Consider the following 27901-nt stretch of genomic DNA (forward strand, 5'->3'; position numbering starts at 1 on the left):
ATTGCTTGAACTTGGGAGGCAGAGGTTGCAGTGAGTGGAGATCATGCCACTGCACTCCAGCCTGGGCAACAGAGTGAGACTCCATCTGAAAAAAAAATTTTAATTTTTTTAAATAATAAAATTGTAGCCTATGAAGAACCTTGTCATTATTCACTCCCCAATAAAATGGAAGCCCCAGGGCTTTGCATGGTGTCTACCCTGTGGCTTCAGTCTCCTTTGGCACATACTCTGTGTTCCTGTGGGGTGTAGAAACCCCAGTGTGGAAAGCCATGCACAGTGCCACGTGAAATGCCCACACAGAACCTCTCTGTGGAATCAGGCAGTCACTAGGCTGCTGACTTTGTCATCTTGAGGAGCACAAAAAGGCAGTCCTGTTTAAGAAGTCATTCGAGAAGCAATCGGAAGGTTATTAACCGAGTTCCTGCTATGGGCAGTGCAGGACGACAGGGGCATAAACATGACTGTGACATGGCCCCTGCTTATGAGGAGCTGGCAGACTAGTCAGGGATCCAAGTTCTGAAGTCACGATCCACTTTCATGAGAAGAGACAGAGAAGCAAGGAAATAGACTTGAATGTGCAGGAACGGGGCACAGCACCTCTGCCTGTCTCAACAGGAAAGGACAGGAAGACAGGCCCTAGAAGGAGGGCTCCGGTGCATGGGGGAAGTGACAAGGAGCCACATGTCACATTTGAACATTCACACCACGGTGACAAGGCTGCTTTAAGCCGGAGAAATGTTGGAGCTGGAACAGGCCTTCCAGGGTACTTGGGTCAACCTCTTCTTTTGCAGGTGTAGAAGTCATGTGCTGAAGGTGATCCAGCTATTAAACCAGCATCACATGGCTTGCTGGGCAAACAACACAAAGAAGAAGACGACGAACTCGTCTCTGTGCAAGTGCCACGGGGCTAGGATCTGCATTTCCAGCCCCTAGCCTTGTGCTGGACCCAAATAAGGAGCTCAGAGACCTCGGGTCACCACGTAACTTTCCCGAAGCCACGTTCATCATAGTGACACTCGGCTCAGGGTTGCTAAGTGAATTCAACAGGTCCAAGTGGGTAAAGCCTATAGCACAGGGCCTGCATTTAGGAAGTTCTCATAATTGGGAGCTATTATTGTTGTTGCTTTTGCTGTGAGTAGATGTTTGCTGGATTATCTCACACTGATTATATTAAACCCCACTGAGAAATCTTTTGCTGATCTCTGGCGTTTATTACAAGAGCAGCGGTTTCAAACATCAGGGTCCTGGTTGAAAAGTGGATTTTAGGCCGGGCACAGTGGCTCATGCCTGTAATCCCAGCACTCTGGGAGCCCGAGGCGGGAGGATCACTTAAGGTCAGTAGTTTAAGACCAGCCTGGCCAACATGGTGAAACCCCATCTCTACTAAAAATACAAAAAATTAGCCGGGCATGGTGGCGTGCGCATGTAGACTCAGCTACTTGGGAGCCTGAGGTGGCAGAATCACTTGAACCAGGGAGGTGGAGGTTGCAGTGAGCTGATATCGTGCCATTTGCACTCCAGCCTGGGCGACAGAGTGAGATTGTCTCAAAAAAAAAAAAAAAAAAAAGGTGGATTTTAGGGCCCGGCACCTCCCAGTTCTGATTCATTCGGCTTTTTTTTTTTTTTTTAAAACAGATAGCTCTGGTGGTTCAGGGACCACTTGGAGAAAGTCTGCCTTAGAGAGCTGGCAGCCCTTATATCACTGGGTGTGCTGAACACCATTCATCAGTGTTCTCCTCCTACTTCATTTGATTTTTTTTTAATAAAATAAGGCATACTGCATATGTTTTTAGAAAAGTAATTCCGAGAGTACAGAAGCTTTTAAAGAAGAAGGAAACTCTCTGACCTTATCTATTCCTTGCTTACTCCACAGTCCCATTACCAGAGGTAATCATTGTTCACTGTGGTTTTAGATTTTCTTAACTGTGGTTTGGATTTGGATTTTCATTGTCTATGCTTATAGAAGCATATCTATTGATATACGTCTTTCCTCCAAATGCTCCCTTTGTAAAAAACACAAATAGGATCATATGATAGAGCAGAGATTGGAAAATGTTTTCTGTAAACAGACAAATAGTAAACATTTTTGGCTTTTGGGGCCATATGGTCACTGTCCTAACTATTGAACACTCCATTATAGATGGAAGGCAGCCACAGACAATTTGCAAATGAAAAGATGTTGGCTATGTTCCAATAAAATTTTATTTACAAAACAGACAGCAGGCTGGATTTGGCCGACAAGTCATAGTTTACCACTATGGAGTACTACAATTTTCTCTCCTCACTTATATATTTCGAACATCTTTTCCATATCAGTCCATGCAGTGATTTCACTCTTTAAGTGCTGTGGGTATGGGTAACAGATTCAGCCATTCCTCTGTGGGGCAGGTAGGTACTTTTCCAGATTTTGCTATTACAAAGAAAGCTGCTGTATACTATGTGTTTGGTTGACTGTTCTGCAGAATGAATTCTTAGAATTGCTGAGTCAAAGGTTAAGTATGAATTTAAATTTTTGATAGATATTGCCAAATTGCTCTCAGATTTCTTTTTAAGTTCAGATTGCCACATAACCTTGTAATCCTCTTGCTTAACCTTATTCCTGGGAAGTATTTCCTTAATTTAAAGGTTTTGTAATAATCAGGGAAAGATCTCAAAGACCGACAGAGGTAGCAATGAACTATATAGCAATTGATTCAAATTTATAACTCATAAAACTTTTCCACCATGGCAATTTGCACAACATTCTTATTAATGCAAAAGTAAATTCCTTTCTGCCTTGAGAAAAAGTAGGAGCAGCTTTTTCTAAATGTAAAGAACGATGTGTGCAAAAGCACAAGTTAGGCCCTTGTAGAGCAAATATGCTTATCAGATTGAACATAATTGCCATCAGAGCAGCAGCACGTGTAGGCCTGGGCTCAGTGGTGAGTGATTTGGGTTCTCATTCAGATCCTTTACATAACCAGGCCAAGGCATCAAGTTTCCTTACCTGGGAAAAAAAAATGCATTGATCACACTAGGAGTTGTTGAGATCACAACTATAAACAACCAGCCTTCACCGAACACCCACTATGACAGGGACAGTGGGCAAGCTCCTTCACATATGTTCCTGCCAATCCTGTGACGCGGATGGGAAAACTAAAGCCCAGACACGTTAAGTACCCACTAATAATGATTGTGAAGGCAGGCAAATAACATAAAGCTAGTAGGAAAATCCCTGGTCTCAAGGTCAGAGGACCTGGGCCTAAGTCCTGCTTCAGACACTTACTGACTTTGGATAAATTTAAGTGACTTTGGCTAAATTACTTAGGTTCTCTGCATCCTTTTCTTATTAAAGAAAAAAAAAAAGAGGCTGGGTGTGGTAGCTCACACCTATAAACCCTGTAAACCCAGCACTTTGAGAGGCTGAGGTGGGAGGATCACTTGAGTCCAGGAGTTTGAGGTTTGAGACCAGCCTGGGCAATATAGTAAGACCCCATCTCTACAAAACAATTTAAAATTTAGCCAGGCATAGTGGCACATGCCTGTAGCCCTAGCTATACAGGAGGCTGAGGTAGGAGGATCGCTTGAGCCCAGGAGTTCAAGGCTGCAATGAGCTATGATTATACCACTGCACTCCAGCCTGGGCAACAGAGCAAAACCCTAACTAATAAATAAATAAGAAGAGCTTATTTCTCTCTGTGTTAGATGAGATGTGTCAAAATACCTGGCACTCTCACAGTTATTTCCTTTACTCCATGGTAAGACTGCACTTCCTTACCACCTTGAGGTCAGGCATGGTCATTCGGCTTGCTCTAGCCAATGAAATGCCTGTGATGTGCGTCACTTCTGGGCAGAAGCACCTAATTACCAGTGCAAGACTCCACCACTTTCTTCCTCCGAGAGGCTGATCAACATGAGAAAGCATGTGTTAACATGGAGGCGTGATGCTAAGCTATCATAGGAGAACAGCTGCCCACAAGCAGAGCTGACTTTATGCGAGTGAGGAATCAACTTTTGTTTCCTTAAGCCATTGAGATTTGGGGAGATCGCTGTGCATAACGAAGCCCATCCTACTGCCAGGGTGACCTCATCTGTCTTGCTCAACACTATATCCCCAGTGTCTAAAACGATGCCTGGCAAACTCAAATCTCAAGAAGTGTTCCTAAGAGGGCTGCTCCAGGAATTAAGATTCCTTTTGGCTTTAGTACCCAGCTAACTTTTATCTAGCATGGATGATGAAAAAGAGAACTTTCCAAACACCCAAAGCTTCTCTTTGAGAGTTATGTGTTGTGTCCCACAAAAATTCATGTTGAAGTCCTAATCCCCAGCACCTCAGAATGTGAGGTGTTTGTGACCCTCTGTTTTTTTTTTTTTTTTGAAACAGAGTCTCGCTGTTGTCACCCAGGCTGGAGTGCAATGGCGAAATCTCGGCTCACTGCAACCTCCACCTCCCGGGTTCAAGCGATTCTCTTGCCTCAGTCTCCCAAGTAGCTGGGATTACTGGTGCCTGCCACATGCCCGGCTAATTTTTTTGTATTTTTAGTAGAAACAGGTTTTCACCATGTTGGTCAGGGTAGTCTCGAACTCCTGACCTCAGGTGATCTGCCCGTCTCAGCTTCCCAAAGTGCTGGGATGACAGGCATGAGCCACCGCACCCGGCCTGTGACCCTCTTTTGGAAAACGAATTTCTTGTCTTTAAGGATGCTGAATATAGGCCCCCAATCTCTTCTGCCTTGTAGGGTTTCTGCTGAAAAGTTCACTGTTAGCCTGATGAGGTTCCCTTTATAGGCAACCTTCCCCTTCTTTCTAGCTGCCTTTAATATTTTTTCTTTCATGTCAACCTTGGAGAATCTGAGAACTTGGAGAATTTGAGGACTATGTGTTTTGGGGATGGTCTTATATAGTATCTCACAAGGATTCTTTGCATTTCCTGAGTTTGAATGTTGGCTTCTCTAGGGAGGTTGGGGAAATTTTTGTAGACGATATCCTCAAATGTTTTCCAAGTTGCTTCCTTTCTCACCTTCTCTTTCAGGGATGCCAATGAGTCATAGATTTGGTCTCTTTACAAAGTCCCATATTTCTCAGAGGTTTTGTTCATTCCTTTTTTTTTTTTTTTTTTTTGAGATGGAGTCTCGCTCTGTCGCCCAGGCTGGAGTACAGTGGTGTGATCTCGGCTCACTGCAACCTCTGCCTCCCGGGTTCAAGTGATTCTCCTGCTTCAGCCTCCCGAGTAGCTGGGACTACAGGAGCGCACCACCACATCCAGCTAATTTTTGTATTTTTAGTAGAGACGGGGTTTCACCATGTTGGCCAGGACGGTCTTGATCTCTTGACCTTGTGATCTGCCCACCTCAGCCTCCCAAAGTGCTGGGATTACAGGCATGAGCCACCGTGCCTGGCTGTTCATTCGTTTTTATTTTTTTCATTTTTGTCTGACTGAGTGAATTTGGAGAACTGGTCTTCAGGCTCTGAGATTCTTTCCTCAGCTTGGTCTATTCTGCTATTAATACTTGCAATTGTATTATGAAATTCTTTTTAAAAAAATTTTTTTATTTCCATAGGTTATTGGGGAACAGGTGGTGTTTGGTTACGTGAGTAAGTTCTTATGTGGTAATTTGTGAGATTTTGGTGCACCCATCGCCCGAGCAGTGTACACTGCACCCAATTTATTGTCTTTTATCCCTCGACCCCCTCCCACTCTTTATTCCCTGAGTTCCCAAAGTCCATTGTGTCATTCTTATGCTTTTGCATCCTCATAGCTTAGTTCCCACTTACGAGTGAGAACATACAATGTTTGGTTTGGAAAACAAATTTCTTACCCCAACAAAAATAAATCACTTAGATACTACACATTACAATGACTGAAGCATTGTTTAAAAATAGAAGCACTTATAAAAGGAATAAGAATGTGACCCTTGTTTGGAAACAGTGTCATTGCAGATGTAATTAGTTAAGATAAGCTCACCCCTGTAATCCCAGCACTTTGGGAGGCTGAGGTGGGTGGATCACCTGAGCCCAGGAGTTCAAGACCAGCCTGGCCAATATGGTGAAACCCCGTATCTACTAAAAATTAAAAAATTAGCAGGGCATGGTGGCGGGTGTCTGTAATCCCAGCTACTTAGTAGGCTGAGACAGGAGAATCACTTGAATCCGGGAGGCGCAGATTGCAGTGAGCCAAGATTGCACCACTGCACACCAGCCTGGGCCACAGAGTGAGACGCTGTCTCAAAAAATAAATAAATAAATAAATTTTAAAAAATAACATAAAAATAAAATAAAATAGATAAGGTCATGCTGGAGTAGGATGGACCCCTAATCCAGTATTTCTGGTGTCCTTATAAAAAAAGGAAATTTAGACACAAACAGGCACACAGTGAAATACCATGTGAAGACTGGAGTTCTGCTGCCACAATCCAGGAACCACCAGAAGGTAGGAGAGGCCTGGAACAGACCCTTCCCCAGTCCCTTCAGAGGGAATACGGCCCTGTCAGTGTGTGGTTTAGCGCACTCAGCTGTCTCCTGTATGTGCTGCGAGAAGCAAGATAGCTAATTGCTGTTGCTTCAGTGCCACTGAATCAACGTTCTGAGCTAATAGCGACAGATAGAGGGCAGACAGATTCCTGCTAGCAGCTTAGTTAGTTGCTTGTGATAACTAAGGCAGGTGGCATACATCTCAGAATGTGGAGAATGATGGTATGCTTTCTGAGTTAACATATTGAAGTGTTTTGCTTTTTAAAAAATTTTCCTAGTAACATTTTCTTGATGATATGAGAGTGGATGTCAATGCCTCACAGAAACAAGAGGTGGAACATGTGAATGAGTCATCTTGGAACTGGATTATGAGCATTGATTCTTTTTAAAGGGATGTGCAAGAGGCAGCCTTAGCAAGAAAACTTGTTGCATAATCTTACATGGACTAAAGATGAAACTTCAAATCACAAGTAAGTTCTTCCCCAGCCCTTCTCTTATTTTTTTCAAATTTAAGGCAGCAGTGAACCACAGAGAAAGTTAAGACGTTCTTTCAGTACAATGATCTCTGTCATGATGCTACTTTCTGTCATGCTTGTTGAAAGAATAGAGTAGTAATGATGTGCAAGTGATTATTTGCTGGAGGAGTGAACACAACTGCCTGTCCTTCGATTCTTCCTGATTACTGTCTGGTATTATAATTTTGTTTAGATGACAATGTAATCTTTACAAAGACACAGCTTTTGAATTACAACTCTGGTTTGTTATTTAAAAGAATTTTTAGTCCTCAACCACTTTTTCTATTCCCTTCTCCCTGACAAAATATAGAAAAATGGCATCAGAATTGACATGTTTTGTTTTTGTGTGTGCAAATATTGATGATCTGTTTTATGAGGGGTTGTCACTGGAGGTTATAGTTGGCAGTTGAGTTAAAGTAGCTAATTCTGCAACACAATGAACAGTATTTTTAATTTTGTGAGTATACTGATATTTTTACTACAGATGTTTTAGTTTATTAGAATATCTACTTTTTGTAAGTATCTGGGAACATTAACCATTTAGAATTTGAATCTGGGTCGACTTTATCCTTCTAATACAGAATTAATGCTAGATAGTATTAACAGGTTTCCCACTTTGTGCTGTGGCCTTTACTTTAAAAATTTACTTTGGGGATACATATGTAACAAACCTGCACATTGTGCACATGTACCCTGAAACCTAAAGTATAATAATAATTTAAAAAAAAATTACTTTGGTAGCTGTAGAGTAGGTGGGCCCTGAATAACAAGTTTCAGGTTCAGTCTGTTGGTACTCTGTGTCTCTAGTAAACACAGATGGCCATCGATTTGATGGACTTGTAGCACGTATGCAGAAAGCCATTGTTAACTAGAATATAATATGATGACCTCCTGTAAGGTTAACTCCAAGTCATACTCATTTGACAAAAGAGCCAATTGTCAAATCTAGTAACCAAATACTTAAGTTATTATGTTGCTTAACATTAGAGAAACAAATAATCTGTAAAAGTGGCATATTTTGAGCACAAAATGCTTTCTGTGGTTTGCACAGCAGGTATTAAGCTTTTTTTGTATATACTCATGTGAACTTGTTTTTTTCACGGAAAATTGGCTTTACTATTACTTTCTTTAGTTTGCTTAAGTTGTGGCCAAGTGTGAGTGAGTGCATATATCTGTACATATGTGTTTTCAAGTTTCAGCAACTTGATCCCCTTGACTGTGGACTCATTCTTCCATGAAATAAAAGTGTTAATGGGTGCCAAATTCCACTGAGTGGCGACTTGCTAACCCCTCAGCTGTTGCAATTATGTGCTGAACAGGGAATGTGAATCCCTACAACTTTGCCACAAAAATTACCCCTAAACATAATCATTAAAGAACCTGAACAGGTTAGAGTTTGTGCTACCTAAGTGTCAGCAACTTCTCTGGAAAATTATGGCATGAAGTTTTGAATATTATTCACAAAAAGATTTAAATAAAACATTTCATTTTCTAGGAAATTTTAAAAAATATAGTATACCCACTAATAATATTTGATAAGTATCTCAACTACAGTTTTTAAAAAACACTAATAATTATGCTTTAAAAAATACCTCAGTGAAAGATAAATATCCATTACAACTTTGTTCTTAATTTGTTCACATTTAAATTTTGCATAGTATGTGTTGTATCTTTTTATCATACAACTTTCATAGCAGATAAGCAGACATAAATTGTTTATGCCACTTGCAAAAATTCTCCAGTATTTGGTCCACAGCTTATGTTTGAAATTAAAGGCAAAAGGTAATTATTATTTTTTATTGAAGGAAATCATTATTATTATTTGATCACAAAACATATGTCAAGCAAATGCATGTTGAGGAATTAATGATTCCTTTGTGTTATCACTTTATCAAGAGGACTTTTACTCCCTAGACAAATTATGAGCCTTTTCAATAATAGTAACATGTAAAACCAAAAATTATAAAGTAATTCCCTAAATGTGACCACTTTATTGGGTAGATGAGTGTACTCCCCCTTTCTTTAAATGTGCAGATACAATTTCAGACTATAGGAATTTTTTTGCTACTTAAATGGTGTAAAACAATAGCTTTTCATAAACCAGCTGTTATATCAACTTTTTCCTAACACAGAAGCCCCCCATATACATTTACATTTTATTGTAGCCCTAATGCTGGGAGAAATACATGGTTTTAAGTTTCACTCAGGATCTCAACCCATGGAAAAGTTAGCAGAAATAATAATCTAAACAAAGAGACCACACTACTTCATAAAATGATCATGTTTATTATCTAAAAGTTTAATTTTACTTTGGACTCTATTTTAAGAGTGGGTTTTAGTCATAGTCATTTTGTTTGTATTTTTCCATTTTTTAAAATAGTTCTTAGTGTCGGGATCACTTGTGAACTAGAACCATTTTGTCATTCTGTGTATCTGTGGTTTTCACATGCAAAATAAGACTATACAATTATAACATTGAAAAGATAGTTTTACTTGTCAGGGATGGCATCCAAAAGCCATTTTTGTTACTCTCAACTAAAACTTTGTTTGAAGTTTGATATATTTTCTTTTGTAGTGGGATTTTGTTGTTGTTGTTGTTGACGCCATAGTATGACAGAATGTGGATTCAAAACTAACAATGACCTGTGGGCTTCATTTATTAGTTTCAGACTCAAATATCACTCAATTGCATCCAAGGGTATTGGAAGGAAGCCTGGCAGCTCATTAGTGCTCTTAGTCAATTCTGAGTAAGGAAAAAAAAGCTAATGTGAGTAATTTATGGCCAGATTATGTTCTCTTGATAGAGTCACTATACAAATTCCAGTGGTGTAAAGCACTCAGAAACTGTAACATTTATTTAAATTGAATACTGGAACCACTTAGATTGAAATGGTAACAAGAACCGAGAATACACACAGAAATTCCAAATGCACATGTTAATTCATTGCGTGTATGGATGGCAGGGGCAGGTAGGAGGTAATTTTGAATGTGAGGGTGAGTAGCTTGACCTTAAAGTACAATTTCCAACTGTGACGTATAAACTGAAGTGAGAGACTTGGAAAAATATGCAGACGAATGTGACTTAGTCTCAGCCTAAAAGTCAGTCACATTGAGTAAGATGGACCACCCCCTACCCTCGCCCTGCCCCCACACACGTGTGCGCTATTTATTAACATAAGGAGCATAAAAACATCATATTCTGGCCCAAGGACAATAATTATTTTCCTTGAGAACCTCAGCACACCCCCTAAACCTTTGTTCCTCAGTGTCCACATTTAAAATACACAACTTATAAATGAAGCCAGGAAAATGAATAAGAAACCTGTAAATTGCTAAATAATTTAAAATACAATTAATTTTTTAATCTTGTACCAATTACTTCCTAAGATGATCGCGTGTGTGTGTGTGTGTGTGTGTGTCAACAATAACAGCAACAAAATAATTTCCACCTAAAGAGTAAAATTTCTGAGCACTGTAATGGACAAATTTCCTTTTATATCATAAGTTGTTTAAAGGTTGCACTCACCCTTAAATATCAGATCATGGCGATTGAGGCTATAAATGTAAGAAGCAAAAGCAGTCATTATTTCAAGAAACTAAAGAAAATGAAGCATCTCTTTCCTTCAAGTTGGTAAATGGAAAAGTTTAAAGCTTGTTTATTGTGCTCCTTGATTGATAAGAAATTGATAGGAGTGTAACTTTCTGTATGGCTTTTAGAGTGTAAGCATTCTCAGGCCATGGCAGATGTGTAGATCCTATTAGTTGTTTGTTTGTTTTTTTTTTTTTTTTTGGGATGGAGTCTCGCTCTGTGGCCCAGGCTGAAGTGCAGTGGTGCGATCTCAGCTCACTGCAAGCTCTGCCTCCTGGGTTCACGCCATTCTCTTACCTCAGCCTCCCAAGTAGCTGGGACTACAGGCGCCCACCACCATGCCTGGCTAATTTTTTGTATTTTTAGTAGAGACAGGGTTTCACCATGTTAGCCAGGATGGTCTCGATCTCCTGATCTCGTGATCCGCCATCCTCGGCCTCCCAAAGTGCTGGTATTACAGGCGTGAGCCACTGCACCTGGCCTAATTCCTATTACTTTGAAAAGTCATTCATTCTCATGCCTAGTGAAAGGGCAAGTTTCAGATAGAATTAAGCAGTGTTTCCTGACCTCCCAGCAGTGTGTGCGATGAAGTGCATCATTCAAAAGGAAGCCCAGCTGATGAATGCTCTCCCTGTTGTTTTCATAGAGGTGTCAGAATGATCTTTTTCTGATTCTGCATCACTGAATCCTTATGGAAATGCAAATTGTTTATCCAAGAACAGTGACTTTTCTTTTTGCTTTATCATTTAAGGGACTTATTTCTTTAACTTTGCAGCACACCACTGGAATCCAGAGAAGGGTCATTAAAACTGGATGAGAGGTTTTTATTACTTTAGAACCACACATCTCTGTCTGAGAGACAGAGACAAACATAGATAAGTCACAGAGAGATATTCACAGAGATAGAAACAGGGACAGTCACACAAAGAAAACGAGAGACTCACAAGGAAAAATATAATGAAAGTTAGAGACAGTCAAAGATAAGACAAAGAGAAAGGGAACAGAAAGAGAAACTGTGATATGCAGTTAGGAAAGAACAGAAAGAGAGAGAAGTGGACATAGGTTCAGAGAGAGAGAAAGGTAGAAGCAGAGAGACAGACAGGCAGGGAAAACACAGGGTCAAGAAAGACAGAAATAGACAGATTGCCAGAAAAGACAAATAATAAACAAAATGAAACAAAAAAACGTAAAGAGACAGGGAAAGGGATATAGTGATAGAAAGTCTGAGAGATTGAGACAGAAAGGGAGACTGAGATAGGCATACATACAGATAATAGGAAGGTTGATATATAGACACCTAGATGATAGATAGATGATAGATGATAGATAGATAGATAGATAGATAGATAGATAGATAGATAGATAGATAATGTAAAAAGACGGTGGAGAGAGTCTGTGATTTAAGCATGGAGAATGAAATCAAATGTGTGTATGTAAGAGAGAGGCTGTGAGGTTGGTCTTTTTTTTTTTATTATTACACTTTAGGTTTTAGGGTACATGTGCACAATGTGCAGGTTTGTTACATATGTATCCATGTGCCATGTTGTTTTGCTGCACCCATTAACTCGTCATTTAGGAGGTTGGTCTTCTAGTTTCAATAACTGTTGCTATAGAGAATTGATGGTAAAGAAAAGAATACAGAACCAGATGGAATTGAGCTTTAATTCTATTCCACTCCCTTACCAGCAAGGATCAAGTTGTTTAATTTCTCTGAGCCTTGGTTTCTGTCTGTAAAGGGTGATAAAAGGATGTAATTCAAATACATAAAGCACCCAAGCACAGGACATCAAACCAAGGTATATTTCAGTAAATGGAGATTGATACTTATCATCATCGTCATCCTCGACATCAGCATAATTTTTTTTTTTTTGAGACGAGTCTCGCTCTGTCGCCCAGGCTGGAGTGTAGTGGCGTGATCTCGGCTCACTGCAAGCTCCACCTCCCGGGTTCACCCCATTCTCCTGCCTCAGCCTCCCGAGTAGCTGGGACTACAGGCACCTGCCACCACACCCGGCTAATTTTTTGTGTTTTTCTTAAGTGTGTTAAAATGTCCTTGAAGCTGCTTTATTGTGTTTTGGGATATATGATAGGCAAAATTTCATAGACTTGAACCCATCAATAAAGATAGTGAATATGAAACTGGCAATTTGTCTGTTTTTTAAGTAAATCATAACACATACAATATACTTTGAAATTAGGAATATGTATTCAATTTTATTCAACGTATGTGTTTTTAGCACCAACTATATACTGGTGATTGTAGTAACCAGTTTTTGCTCTCAAGAAACTGATAATTTTATAGAAAAGACAGAATTGCAAATAGAAACTATAGCACTCTGTAATAAATGAGTGTAAGCAAAAAATACTAATATACATTTTTTTAAAATTTTTCATCAGCACAGAATTTAATATAGAGTTAACAGCATTAATGATGAGAGACTAAAAGTAGCACTATTGTTCACCTACATGGGACATTCCTCAAAGTCTTTGTATAGACAGTAAATTTCTTACTTCCCCTTTTGGTACTAATGTCTGTGGTGCCTGGCTTGGCATTCAGAGCACATCCACCAATGTGTGAAAAGTTGTCTTGGTTGTCTGTTCTATAAAGAAGATAAATTACTTATCAAAAGTATTTATCTAGAGAGAAAGCTCTGTTTTTACACTTTGAAGCTCTTTTAAATAAATTTGCCAGATTTAAATTTCGTATTTCTTTGGAAGAGGTTTTCATTTTGTATTCCCAGTAGTAATTTTTAGCATTTAATAATTGATGTTGGCCTTTCATTAGATAGAAAGTGGATGCCAGTCATTCAATTGAAATACTGACTCTATTTATTTCAGTTATTGAGTATATATTTATCAGACTCAGTTTTGCTTCTTTAAACACCAACAATCTTTTGATATCGCTGTGATCAGAATTGAGCTTTTGAATCATTGCTACAAATTGGGGCCCTTAAATGAGCATAGTTGCAATTTGGCTGCACCTGCACAAATCCTAAATAAAAGCTCAATTCCAGGAAAATTTTTGAAATTACTATATTACATAATTATTTTTTAAAATATTAATCTTGATTTTAACCTTATTTTATGTTGGTACCATAAAAACAGAATAAGTGTTATTCAGCTAGGCTTGCCAAGTGCTTTCTACTCTGTTACTGTTATAAATGTTTATTAATTAGAAGAAAATAGTTTCGATTTCATATTCTTCAGGGATCCTATGTCACTACCTGGGGCTGTAAGTACCTATCTTAACACTGCATGTTTATTTAATAGTCTCTCTTCCAAACTAGAATGTAAGGTCCTTGAGGGCAGGAATCAAAATTTATTTCAGTTTGTATTCCCAAGTCTAACTCTAAGCCTACTACTTCCTAGTCTGCCAGGAAACATTTGTTGAATAATTGAATAGGTGAATAAATAAATGGTTATTCTGTATTCTTCAGGATTGACAAAATGTGCCAGACTTTCAGAAATTTAGTTTTATATTACTCTAGAAAAAATTCTTAATACCTCCAAGACTTAGTTTGGCCATTTAAGGGCTATGAGAATTAAATGATTGATGTATATACATGCTCAGCCAGGCTTCTGCCCCCACATATATTAGGTATTACTAATATTAAGCAATAATAATTTCATTTCTAGAGGTTGGCCACATCATTTTCAAGGCATCCTGTTTCTTTTGAATGGAGTGAGAACCACTTATTTTAAACTATAAAATGACAACACCAAAACTTTTTGAAGTATCAGAGAAACTAGAAAAACTCTGAAAATCAGAGAGAGCATTCTTGTTGAATGTAAATTAAGAATTATAAAATACATGTTTTGCAAAACTGAAGTGCTCCAGAGGGAGGAAAAACATATTCCAGGAACTTTTCCCCCTACTGAATTAAAGCTGAGAGGATCTCTTTTTTCTACCCTGCTTTTGTGACAGCATTGACGTTATGTAGTTCACATGAGATATGAATAGTGAAGGACTGATCATTTTGGAAATTAAAAATGGCTAACCTTTTATTTCTTTTCACCAGAAGCGTCTCATTCCCAAATTTGACAAGACAAAACTGCAGGTGTAATGTTTATTTGCATAATTTTGTTCTTTTGGAAACTGCATTTATGAGGAGATTTTGGAACTATTCAGAGAAAAGATTAAATGAAAACCAAATCCTTTTATATACACACAGAAGAAAACATGAAAATGAAAGTGATCTAATCAGAAGTATTACAAAAAAATAGACAAGAAGAATCAACAGTTATATGATCTCTCTCATAATGGTAAATTCTCTCTTTAAGTAGGCATGTTGCTATTGATGTATACTGAATGAATGTTGTGTTTTACTTTTCCAACATAGCAAATCTGACACTGAACTTGAAATCAGTTAGACTGGTAAGGGGTTTCTGGCTGGATTCCACATAATGCTCTTGGTGTGTGTGTTTGTGTGTGTGTATATATATATATATATACTATATATATCAACTAGCGATAACAACATATATATATATGTTGTTATCGCTAGTTGATATTCGATTTCCATGTAATTGTAGGATTTTGAGTGAATTTATTAGTCTTGATTTCTAATTTGATTGCACTATGGGCTGAGAGATATAAATCAACATTTAATTCTAAACATCTTAAATTGTTTGTGATGTTCACAGTTCTGATAAACAAACACAAAGGATGGATCACTGAACTCAGTAACTTCAAAACGAAAAATGATCAAGAGTGCCAACATCATCAAACACTGCTGTTAAAAACACAGGCTCAGGCAGCAGTTCGTGAATTGCGTGGATACTTCCACATTTGCACTCAGATTTGAGTTAATTTGAGTAAGATATTTAGTATCCACTTCTGTTGTTCTCATTATCCAAAGTGTTAACACATTAGATGAGGTACAGGGCAGTGTGTGTGGGAGGAGATGTTCCTCACATCAGTGAGGCTATTGATAGAAAAAAATATATATGTTGTGTTATCCAGATGTTCATCCCATCTGTTTTAAAACAGTTATTCACAGAGCTACTGGTGAATAGAATTTCAAAGAACTAGCGAGGTAAAGTAAAAAGGAAATGTGGTCAGTTATCCGCTTTGGTAATTTGTAAAGTATATTCTGGGAAAACAGTTTGAGGTATTGTTCCCTTGATATATTGCATATTAGTTTTTACCACTTTAAAATTATGATTAAGGTTGTCAATATTTTATAAGCAAGTACTCATTAAAATCCCTGAAAGTGTGTATAGAAAAACTTCAATGAATTGTTTTGAGCATTTTCTTAGTAAATGTAAGTTATGCACTGTGAGCCAAGTATCTGTTTATATTGCTAACCGCTGAGATCAGTATGAACTGACTACTTTTACTTGTCCTTACATGGGATTAGGTCATGAAATAAAGGGTGCAGGAAACGAGAAAGCACTAATTCACCCTGTAACTTAAGACTTTTGCTCAAGTCATAGTAGTGAAAGGATCAGTCTGGGTTGCGGCTGTATAGAGGCACCCATCACCTCAACAAATTCAGCCCCCAAATGTCAGTGTAGGATAGATGATAAAGCCTAAGTGTAAATCTATTCCCTGAAGAAAACTAGGATTTCCCAAAAAGGTAGGGAAGATTTTATGTCCTGATAGAGTGCATTATTGATTGAAAATGTCTGTACACCTTAGAAAGGACATTGTCAATTTATTTATTCATAACAATTTTAAAAACACACTGCTGAGAGACAAATAATGCCCTAATTCTGCTCCCAGGCATGGCCTTGATATTTTCTAAATTAAGATGAACGAATCATAAATGCCTAAGGAATTGAACCGCATACATGCAGGTTGTTTCTATATCAAGAGAGAGAAAACAGAACTATCAAAAGGAAGTATTGAAATGGAAATTTATTTAGGATTTATATATTCTAGTGCTGAATTTTATTAATATATCATTTTTAGGAAACTTATTTAAATGTATTAAATTGTTCATTTTTATTTTGAAAATTGTGTTCTGCTTTCTTCCCAAGGGTTCACAGCAAATTTAGGAAATACTCACATTTTACAACCTGAACAAAGGAAAATTTAGGGTGTTTGCCTGATAGTGTTGCAAGTGGAATTGAACACTTCTAAAAATAATTTTCTTTAGATATCATGTCACATTCTTTATTATAAAGAAAATGATGATAGTACTTTTCAAATTCCTACTTGAAATCTAATTGATTATTTTAAGTGATTTTATTTCATCTGTATGAAAGGTTGCCTCCCATCTTCCTCTCCCTTTAGCTGAGCTTCTGTGTCTTCCCTCCATCCACTCTCAGTGCCTTCCCCCTGAAGATCCGTTAGGAGTGCACCAGTCAAATCAGTCCCTCGGTGGCAGCTGTTGCACCTGGCTGCATCTAGTTGGCCATCTTAACATGTATATTTCCATAACTGATTTTTGTGTGTTGATTTTGTACCCTGCAATTTTGTTGAATTAAAATTAGCTCTAGTAGTTTCATTTATTTGTTTTTTTGAGACAGGGTCTGGCTCTGTCACCCAGGCTGGAGTACAGTGGTGCAATCTTTGGCTCACTATAACCTCCACCTCCTGGCTCAAGTGATCTTCCCACTTCAGCCTTCTGAGTAGCTGGGACTACAGGTGTGAGCCACCACACTCTGCTAGTTTTTGTACTTTTTGTAGAGATGGGGTTTTGCCATGTTTCCCAGGCTGGTCTCAAACTCTTGGGCTCAAGCAACCTGCCTGCATTAACATCCCAAAGTGTTGGGATTACAGGTGTGAGCCACCATGCCTGGCTAGTAGGTTTATGTATGTGTATATGTGTGTGTATGTATTCTATGGAATTTTCTAAATATAGAATCCTGTCATCTGACAATAGAGTTTCACTTCTTCCTTTACAATTTGGATGCTTTTGTATCTTTTTCTTGTCCAATTTTCTTGGCTAGGACTTCCAGTACAATGTTGACTGGTAGTGGTGAAAGTGAGAATCCTTGTTCTGTTTCCATACGTAAGGGGAATGCTTTCCATTTTTCACCAATGAATATGTTAGCTATGGATTTTTTCATAAATGCTCTTTGTTATTTTTGAGAAGTTCCTTCTATTCCTAGCTGAATGTTTTTATTATGAAAGGGTGTTGAATTTTGTCAACTACTTTCTCTGCATCTATTGAGATGATAATATGTTTTCCCCCTTTGTTTCACTAATGTAGTGCATTACATTGATTGATCTCTTACGTTGAACTCCTCTTGCATTCCTGGGATAAGTCCCACCTGGTCATGGAGTATACCACTTTTAGTCAGCTGCTGGCTTTGGTTTGCTAGTATTTCATTCCGTATTTTTGTGTCTATATTCATAAAGGATATTGGTGTGTGTGTATGTGTGTAGTTTTGTTTTCTTTTTCTTTCTTTCTTTCTTTTTTTTTTTTTTTGAGATGGAGTTTAGCTCTTGTTGCCTAGGCTGGTGTGCAATGGTATCAGGGGAACCAGTCCCCAATATTTTAACGTAGGTTCTTTTCTATTTTCCCTAAGTGTTGGCCGGTAAGATAGATAAAGGGAAAGAGTACAAAAGAGAGAAATTTTAAAGCTGGGTATCTGGGGGAGACATCACATATAGGCAGGTTCCGTGATGCCCCCAAGCCGCAAAACCAGCAAGTTTTTATCATGGATTTCAAAAGGGGAGGGGTGTACGAATAGGGTGTGGGTCACAGAGATCACATGCCTTAAGGGCAATAAAATATCACAAGGCAAATGGGGGCAGAGCGAGATCACAGGACCAGGGTGAAGTTAGAATTGCTGATGAAGTTTCATGTCCCACTGGGCATGCATTGTCATTGATAACATCTTATCAGGAGACAGGGTTTGAGAGCAGACAACCTGTCTGACTAAAATTTACTAGGCAGGAATTTCCTAACCCTAATAAGCCTGGGGGCGCTACAGGAGACCTGGCTTATATCATCCCTTATCTAAAACCATATAAGACAGACACTCCCAGAGTGGCCATTTTAGAGACCTACCCCGGGAATGCATTCTATTTCTAAGGGCTGTTCCTTGCTGAGAAAAAAAATTCAGCGGTATTTCTCCTATTCGCTTTTGTAAGAAGAGAAATATGACTCTGTTCTGTCCGGCCCCACAGGCAGTCAGGCCCAATGGTTATCTCCCTTGTTCCCTGAAAATCACAGCCATCCTGTTCCTTTTGGATGCCCAAATTTCATATTGTTCAAACACACATGCTCTACAAACAATCTGTGCAGATAACGCAATCATCACAGGATCATGAGGCAACATACATCCTCAGTTTACGAAGATGATGGGATTAAGAGATTAAAGTAAAGACAGGCATAGGAAATTATAAGAGTATTGATTGGGGAAGTGATAAATGTCCATGAAATCTTCACAATTTATGTTCAGAGACTGCAGTAAAGACAGGCGTAAGAAATTATAAAAGTATTAACTTGGGGAACTAATAAATGTCCATGAAATCTTCACAATTTATGTTCTTCTGCCATGGCTTCAGCCAGTCCCTCTGTTCAGGGTCCCTGACTTCCTGCAACGCAATGGTGCGATCTTGGCTTACTGCAAACTCTGCCTCCCAGGTTCAAGTGATTCTCCTGCCTCAGCCTCCCGAGTAGCTGGGATTACAGGTGGCTGCCACCACGCCTGGCTAATTTTTGTATTTTAGTAGAGATGGGGTTTCACCATGTTGGCCAGGATGGTCTTGATCTCCTGACCTAGTTATCCACCCACCTTGGCCTCCCAAAGTGCTGGGATTACAGGCATGAGCCACCACGCCCGGCCTCTTTCTTTCTTTCTGTAGAGACGGGGACTTGCTATGTTCCCCAGGTTGGTCTCAAACTCCTGGACTCCCATATAGTTCAATCTACTTTTCCATTCTTCCTATTTCTCTGAAGCTTAAAATAATTAAAATACATAATAATCCTTCACTGTTAAAACATGAGTGTGAAAAATACCAAATTTATTTATTTTAAATTTGTTAGTAGTCACTAGGATTCTTACTCCAGTTTTAGAATATAATGAAAAGAGAAGGTAAAAAACACACATGTCACGCACTTACTGTCAAGCTAATTACAAAGTCTACCCAGTAAATGAAATCAGCCTAACCAGCTCTGTCTGAAGGAAAGAGCAGGGAGCATGTGTGAAGTACAACTGTGGGGTCACCACACTCACCGATATCCTGTCTTGGAACTCTGCCATGGGTACAATGGCAATAGTTCCACCATGCTTTCCAGCGTTTCTTTTTTTAAGATGGAGTCTGGCTCTGTCGCCCAGGCTGGAGTGCAGTGGCGCGATCTCAGTTTACTGCAAGCTCCACCTCCCAGGTTCATGCCATTCTCCTGCCTCAGCCTCCTGAGTAGCTGGGACTACCGGCACCCACCACCACATCTGGCTAATTTTTTTTGTATTTTTAGTAGAGACGGGGTTTCACGGTGTTAGCCAGGATGGTCTCGATCTCCTGACATTGTGATCCACCTGCCTCGGCCTCCCAAAGTGCTGGAATTACAGGCGGAAGCCACTGCGCCCGGCCATGCTGTCCAAATTTTCTTTCTAAACTCTCTTGAACAGACACTATAGTAAAAAAAAAAAGAGAGAGATCAAGATATTGCTAACAGAAAAGAAAAATGAACTAGAATCAAAAGTAGTCCCAAACTATAACTGTAACCCAAAAACTTACAGAGAGTTTTAATGATATAAAGGGGTTAATCATTTAAAACTCAGTCAAGAAGGGCTGGGCGAGGTGGCTGACACCTGTAATCCCAGCACTTTGGGAGGCAGAGGTGGGTGGATCACTTGAGGTCAGGAGTTCAAGACCAGCCTGACCAACATGGTGAAATGCCGCCTCTAGTAAAAATACAAAATTAGCTGGGCATGGTGGTGCATGCATGTAATCCCAGCTACTTGGGAGGCTGAGGCAGGAGAATCACTTGAACCAGGGAGGCAGAGGTTGTAGTGAGCTGAGATTGTGCCATTGCACTCCAGCCTGGACAACGAGAATGAAACTCTGTCCCAAAAAAAAGAAAAAAGAAAAAAAAAACTCAGTCAGGAAGGAATAAAACACATTGCCAATTACCTATAAATGTGAATGTAGGTCACTGCTCTGTTTCCATAACATGCATTACCAGGGTTTTTCCTTGGTTCTATTAAAAAGAAAAAGCTCGGGGAAAAAGAAAAGGAAATAGATGGAACACTTCACCCAGATTCTCACAGTGGGCCGAGTACAGAAGCTCAGTAGGAGGTCTTGGTCTTATTTCAGCTTGATGAGAAATTCTACTCTTAACTGTGGAGCTTACTCTAGTCAAAGAAAAACAAGTATTCTCATCAGGAGTCTCAGAAACAATTCTTGACACTAGATAGGCCTTTACTAAGAGCAACCAGAGACAGAAATTATTATCGACAGTGGGGTTTTAAAATCACACTTAAAAAAATATTATTGGCTGGGCACAGTGGCTCACGCCTGTAATCCCAGCACTTGGGGAGGCTGAGGCAGGCGGATCATGAGGACAGGAAATCAAGGCTATCCTGGCCAACATGGTAAAACCCCGTCTCTACTAAAAATGCAAAAATTAGCCGGGTGTGGCGGTGAGTGCCTGTAGTCCCAGCTACTTAGGAGGGTGAGGCAGAAGAATTGCTTGAACCTGGGAGGCGGAGGCTGCAGTAAGCTGAGTTTGTGCCACTGCACTCCAGCCTGGGCGACAGAGCCAGACTCTGCCTCAAAAAAAGAAAAAAAAATGTAGATTATATCCTGTGAACAATACATCACAGAATAAAAATCTGGATCTAAGTACATGGGAGAGTTAATATCCAGAAAGACATTGTGCATTTTTGGTCTAAGTTTCATGAGACAAAATATTATTTTCTTTTCTGAGACTCAATTCTTTCCCAAAGGGATCAGTTCTCTTAAGTGGACATTTTTACAGCCTTTTAGCTGGCTCAAAAGATTAGTTTTGGCGAACAAGATTATCGATACTCACTGAGCAAGTGGTAATTAGAATCCCTTTCATATTTGAAGGTCAAACGGCCATAGCTGACATGATTTAGATTCTTCAGCCACTCAAAGTAAGATACTGTCACTCCTCCAGCATTCAAGTGGAGATCCTATACACAAAAATAAGACACCAAAGAAATTAGAAGATGATGGTTTTCGTAAAAGCTTAAAATGAGCGTAAGACCTTAATTTCAATACCAAGGTAGACTGAACTTCGAATATCGCAAATATATTTTAGCTAGTATCAGGAATTTCACACTTAATTAATGCTCCTCCCCACCCTGCCCAATTCCATCTAAGGCTTTTTGTATTTAGGAAAAAAAAAGTCATTGTTTGGCTTATTAATCAAGGAAAGTTAATAATCTTTGGTTAGAGCCTCTTCTCTACCAGAAGTTCTCAGACTAAATGGCTTGCCCACCAACCAATTGGATTGGACAGGATTCTTTGTCCTATTACCTAAGGATAGCCTATTTCAGTTACATTAAATGTCTTAAGTGCTTTCAGCAAAGGGGGTTCTTTAAAATGCATTCCAAGCCCACATTAATTTCTAATAACTTTTTGGTGTAGACTCATGCTTACCTGCCAAAAAGCCTGAGCATGTGTTCCTCATATTAGTTTTCTGAGTAAAGCTGGAAGGGGCACTAGAAATGCATAGGTTAGGAATCATACAGAAAATCTTAGAGCTTAAGTTAGAATAGTGTTTCTAACACAGCACATTTATATAACCAGACTCTTAGAAGGCTAAAGACATTCAGTAAAGAGCCTGAAATTGGAATAAATGTTTAGATCAAAGTGAAAAGTGACAGGCTTAGAATTAATCATGCTTCTACTATATTTTCTCAAAAGTGAAATAAAGATGAATTCGCTAGAGCTTGGGAGACTAATAATTCCTCTCTTCCTCCAAATTCCTTGCAAAAGACAATTATGATCCTAAGTACATATAAAGCCTAATAAATATAGATGACTTACTGGAATAACCATAATGTTTCTCTCTAAGAAGATCTTGTCAGCTTCTGGAGCTGTTGGCCCATTGGCACCTTCAGCAACGATCTGCAAGAGAGTCAGGAACATAGAGAAATGCCAACAACACCGTCAAATCCCCTCCACTGAGGGCAAGAGATGTGCATACATGAACAGGGGGCTGTGGGGAGAAGCACAGTTTCAGTTAAAATTAAATTAACAGAGGTTATTTTGCTCTGCAAAGTGTATAAAACTACCTTTCACTTTTCTATTTATCTAGGTTTTTGTTTTGTTTTGTTTTGTTTTTACAGGAGTGTCAGGCAGATGCGTTTGCTTTGGTAGTGGTTGCACAACTCTGTGCAGGTAGCTAAAAGCCGTTAAATTATTTACTTTAAATGGGGGAACTGTATGGTATGTGCAATATATGCCAATAAAGCTGCCAAAAAGAAAGAGAAAACTCAGTCAGACTCTTCTATGACCCCCCTAACGTCATTCACATTGATAATGTTGGTTCCAGTTTCTATAATGTTGTGACCTTGGCTTTGACTCTGGGTGCGTCGGATTTGGTCAACTGCTTCTCACTGGCAGCTGGGATTAGTTATGTCACAGTCGGCCTCCAAGATGCTTCCTTCATAGGGCTTTGCCTTGAGGAAGCCCAGAATGGACCCATGTTGCTGCCATTGATTGAAAATCACAATTAATAGCTGCACCAGAGTTTAAATGTTTATATTTAGTGTCTATGCCATAAAAATGTATTAATACCAATTTGAAGTCTTCCAGTTCCTTTGGGTTAATACCATCTGGATTCCATATACTCCCATCAGACTCACCAACAGCAATACATTTAGCACCAAAACTGTGTAAATATCTCATAGAGTGTAGGCCCACATTACCAAATCCCTGTGAAGAACAATTATCCATGACACAAAAATTAAAGTCCTGGTATAGACAGCAAGAGTCATATTCTGACCAATGTAAATCCACATTCTATTCATTTAGAAGCAATTCTCAAAATTCTTTTACCAAAAGAAACAATGTACTAACTGGTTTCTCTTCAACAATAAAATTCTCTGTTTAAGAATGTGATGACCAGATATGGTGGCTTGCGCTTGTAATTCCAGCACTTTGGGAGGCTGAGGCAGGTGGATCACTTGAGGTCAGGAGTTCGAGACCAGCCATGGCCAACATGGTGAAACCCTGTCTCTACTAAAAATACAAAAATTAGTCAGGTGTGGTGTCCCATGCCTGTAATCCCAGCTACTTGGGAGGATGAGGCAGGAGAAACACTTGAACCTGGGAGGCAGAGGCTGCAGTAAGCCGAGATCACATCACTGCACGCCAGCCTGGGCAACAGAGTGAGACTCCATCTCAATCAATCAATCAATCAATAAACAAACAAATGGCAGTGGTGTTAAGTACACCACCAGGTCCTAAGTCCTTGATGATCAGATGTCCTATGTTGTAAAAAGGGATGTCACTAATTTGGAAAAATACAACTTTTTTTTTTTTTTTTTTGGAGATTGAGTCTCACTGTTGCCGAGGCTGGAGTGCAATGGCACAATCTTGGCTCACTGCAGCCTCCGCCTCCCGGGTTCAAGTGATTCTCCTGCCTTAGCCTCCCGAGTAAGTTGGGATTATAGGTGCCGCCATCATGCCGGGCTAATTTTTCTACTTTTAGTAGAGATGGCGTTTCACCATGTTGGCCAGGCTGGTCTCGAACTCCTGGCCTCAAGTGATCCACCCGCCTTGACCTCCCAAAATGCTGGGATTACAGGCATGAGACACTATACCCAGCTACAACTTCTGTTTTAAAGTTATTTCAACTTAATTAAGATTCTCCTAAGTAAAATACATGTTAACACATCAAACAAATTTGGGTCAATGTGTAAACCTTTCTATATACTTACAAAACTTAGAAAATTATGTTAACAGACTTGCCCTTCTAGATACAATTTCAAGTTTTAATACTGACCAATATTTTGGTTGAATTTGGTGATAGTTGGTAATAGTTTCACATGTACTTGAGAGATGCTTAAATCAGTTCTAGTTACATGAATCATACCAAGGTTCAAAAAACAAAAGATCTATTACTCTGAAAACCACCACTCTAAAATTTAAGAGATTTAAGATAACTGAATTTCAAAATTACAATTCTAAAAACATTAAAAACTTTAATGTCTATCAGTTATTAAGGAAACTTTTTTCTTTTTTTTTTTTTTTTTTTTTTTTTTTTACCTGAACAACAAATATTTTATCTCCAAACTCTGGTGTCATTCCTAAAATGCTCATGTAAGAAGCTTCATTGATGAAGTTTTCAGTCCCATGGAAGACACCACAGCTAGTAGCAGAGATGGTCCATGGATGCCCCCTTGGCCGATGGGTTTACCAGTAACACAGGCGTGTGCATTAATATCCTGTAAGAGGGGGTAATTGAAAGAATGAAATGTCAAGTCCAATTTCTCTGTTGAACAAATATAATGAATTAAAGTCAAAGCACATTCTCATTTAATGCTAATTAGGAGTGTGTGTGTATGAATGTATTTAAGGTACACTTTCACCAATAGAGACTCACTTTTTCAGCTTTCTGTTCCTAGAAAATACAATAAAGTGGACTATATTTTCTTTTTGTTTTTTCGAGACAGAGTTTCGCTCTTGTTGCCCACGCTGGAGTGCAATGGCGCGATCTCAGCTCACCGTAACCTCCGCCTCCTGGGTTCAAGTGATTCTCCTGCCTCAGCCTCCCGAGTAGCTGGGATTGCAGGCATGTGCCACCACGCCCGGCTAATTTTGTAGTTTTAGTATGGACAGGGTTTCTCCATGTTGCTCAGGCTGGTCTCGAACTCCCAACCTCAGGTGATCCACCCACCTCGGCCTCCCAAAGTGCTGGGATTACAGGCGTGAGCTACCACGCCCAGCAAATTAGACTATGTTTTCTGACGGAAAAAACAGAGTGTAGGGATTGAACATCAAGTAAGTACAAATAACATCACAAAAGCAGAGCTAGCTCAGCCTAAAGCTATCATTCCTTCAACAAGTATTTAACCACTACTGAATCAAGGTACATACGCATCCCATTCACGAGTGTCTTAAAATCTACTATAAGACTTGAATATGTCACCAAAACAGAGCCTGAGACATGAAGAGGCTTTACAATTGTCTTGGATGGGAAGACTCAATGTTGTATGCTGCCACTTTTTAAAAAGGAAGTTTTTACTATAACTTGATACTTAATATAACATGATATTCAAGTTCATCTAAGAGTAGACTAACGAAAGTATTTAATGAAGTATTTTTAAAATGGTATATTTGGGTGAGAGTCCTGCACTTCTCTGTGAGCAGAGTATCTTTGGTAGCAGTGGTTAGCTCTGCAAAGTGGAGATGGGGGTTAGCAGTCTTCACCACCCATCTTTCTGTCCTCTTTCAATTGAAGATGTGCATATATTCTTGTTCAGAAACAGGTGTAATTAAAAAAAAGAAGAATGGGCCTCAGGAGGGCTTCCCTTCCAAGACATCAACTATACTATAAACACGGCCACGAGAACACTGCAGAGTAAACTCACCGGTGAGCAGGAGTAACTAGAGACAGTCTTATTTTGTATAGACACCGCCGGAAACGGAAATTCACAGTGGCGCCGACTCGCCGGAGGGAAACAAAAAGGCAGAAAAAAAGAGACTGGCAAAATTTTCATTTCAATATAAAATGAAAATCTATATAAAATTTTAAGTCAGTGGCAAAAGTATGAAATTCAATAAACTTGTTGAAGCAATTTGCTATCCATGTAAACAAAATAAAATGCCTTACTTTACACCAAACCCCTAACTTCCAGCATATCCCTACGTTCCAGCTGGCTGAATTAAAAAGTGATCTGTTCTTTTTCTGTATTGTTTAAATATTTTTACAGAGAGAACTTAGAATTATATTATTTGTATAAGTACCAAGAAAAAGGATGAAAGTAAGGAAGAAAAACGCAGTCCAGTAAAGGTGATTTATAGAATTAGTTTTCCCATAGTTTGCTTTCATGAATAATTAACACTTATGAATACAGAAATGCAAACCGAGTGCCAAAGGCTTTTAAACAGTGAGAATTCAAATGCTGGAGCTGAAGGAAATACTGTCTGGGGTCAGGCCTGGCGCCAACTGCCAGGCTCCCCAGCATACGTAATAGTCCTGAAAGCCGGGAGAAGAATACATTCTCCCACCAACACTGCCCTTCTAGGTGGGGCTAGGACAAAGAGGGCTGCACGTTCCAGCTGACATCTAGAAATGAGTAACAAAAACAATTGCGTCCCACCCTTAGGCCTTGATTTGAGATTTGTTATCACTTAAAGGAAAATTGCGCACCAGTATAGTTCAAGGGGCTGTGCTTCACAAGACTTTCTCTTGCTGTTAGCACTGAGAATGAGCTACAAATAACAACATAATGCCCACCGGTTTGCACTATTCAATGTAGTGTCTTGCTTAAAAAGAACAAGAGACCAGCTGGGCAGGGTGACTCACGCCTGTAATCCCAGCGCTTTGGGAGGCCAAGGCGGGTGGATCACCTGAGAGCAGCCTGGCCAACATGGTGAAACCCCATCTCTACTAAAAATACAAAAAAATTAGCCGGGATAATGGCAGGCGCCTGTATTCCCAGCTACTTGGGAGTCTGTGGCAGGAGAATCTCTTGAACTCGGGAGGCAGAGGTTGTGGTGAGCCGAAATTGCGCCACTGCACTCCAGCCTGGGTGACCGAGTGAGACAACGTCTCAAAAAAAAAAAAAAAAAAAAAAAAAAAGAGACCACACCCAGAGCTCATTGCCAAATGAGTCTCCTTCTGGCTTTTTGCACCGCACCAAGTAACCCGCGCCAGGCCGCGCAGCTGCCCTAGCTTTCCAAGACGACTCGGGCGAGCTCGGTGTACCGGGCTCGGGAGTCCCACTGCGAGAGTTGAGACAACGGATTCCGAGGGCGGGTGTGGCGCGGAATCGGGTGGGACGCGGACCCGATGGAACACACGGCGCACAGGCGCCGGCGCCCGCTCTGAGCTTTCCCCTGAAAGTTCTCCAGGCGGCGGTCTCTTTTTTCTGCCTTTTTGTTTCCCTCTGGCGAGTCGGCGCCACTGTGAATTTCCGTTTCCGGCGGTGTCCAAGCGGACCTGAGAAGTGCAGCGGGCTGGGGTAGGCGGCGGTGGGGTCCCTGGCTCCGGGGCAGTGGGAAGATCGCGAGTCGTGCGCGTGGGAAGGTCCTCCCCCTGTCCTCCCCCCGTCCTCCGGCTCACCTTTGCTCCCGAGGAGCAGCATATTTCGCATCTGCCTGAGGTGTGCCCGGGGGTCGTTGGGAGAGTGACGGGATGAATCCCTGCAGAGAGCCCGGACGGGGAGGGAAGGTGTCGGGGAGACGTCGTTTCCTGGCGACGTGGTCCCGGCCGGCGACTTAGACCTGAGCCGAATCTGTTGA

The 27901-nt window shown here is 39.9% G+C and overlaps 1 pseudogene; it reads right to left on the bottom strand.

The window, feature by feature from the left end:
- Positions 1-1919: 1919 nt before the first annotated feature.
- On the bottom strand, positions 1920-26220 carry LOC100585104 (annotated as a pseudogene).
- Between the last annotated feature and the right edge of the window lie 1681 nt (positions 26221-27901).

Source organism: Nomascus leucogenys, chromosome 18, assembly GCF_006542625.1.
Source record: "Nomascus leucogenys isolate Asia chromosome 18, Asia_NLE_v1, whole genome shotgun sequence".
In the NCBI taxonomy this organism is placed as follows: Eukaryota; Metazoa; Chordata; class Mammalia; order Primates; family Hylobatidae; genus Nomascus; species Nomascus leucogenys.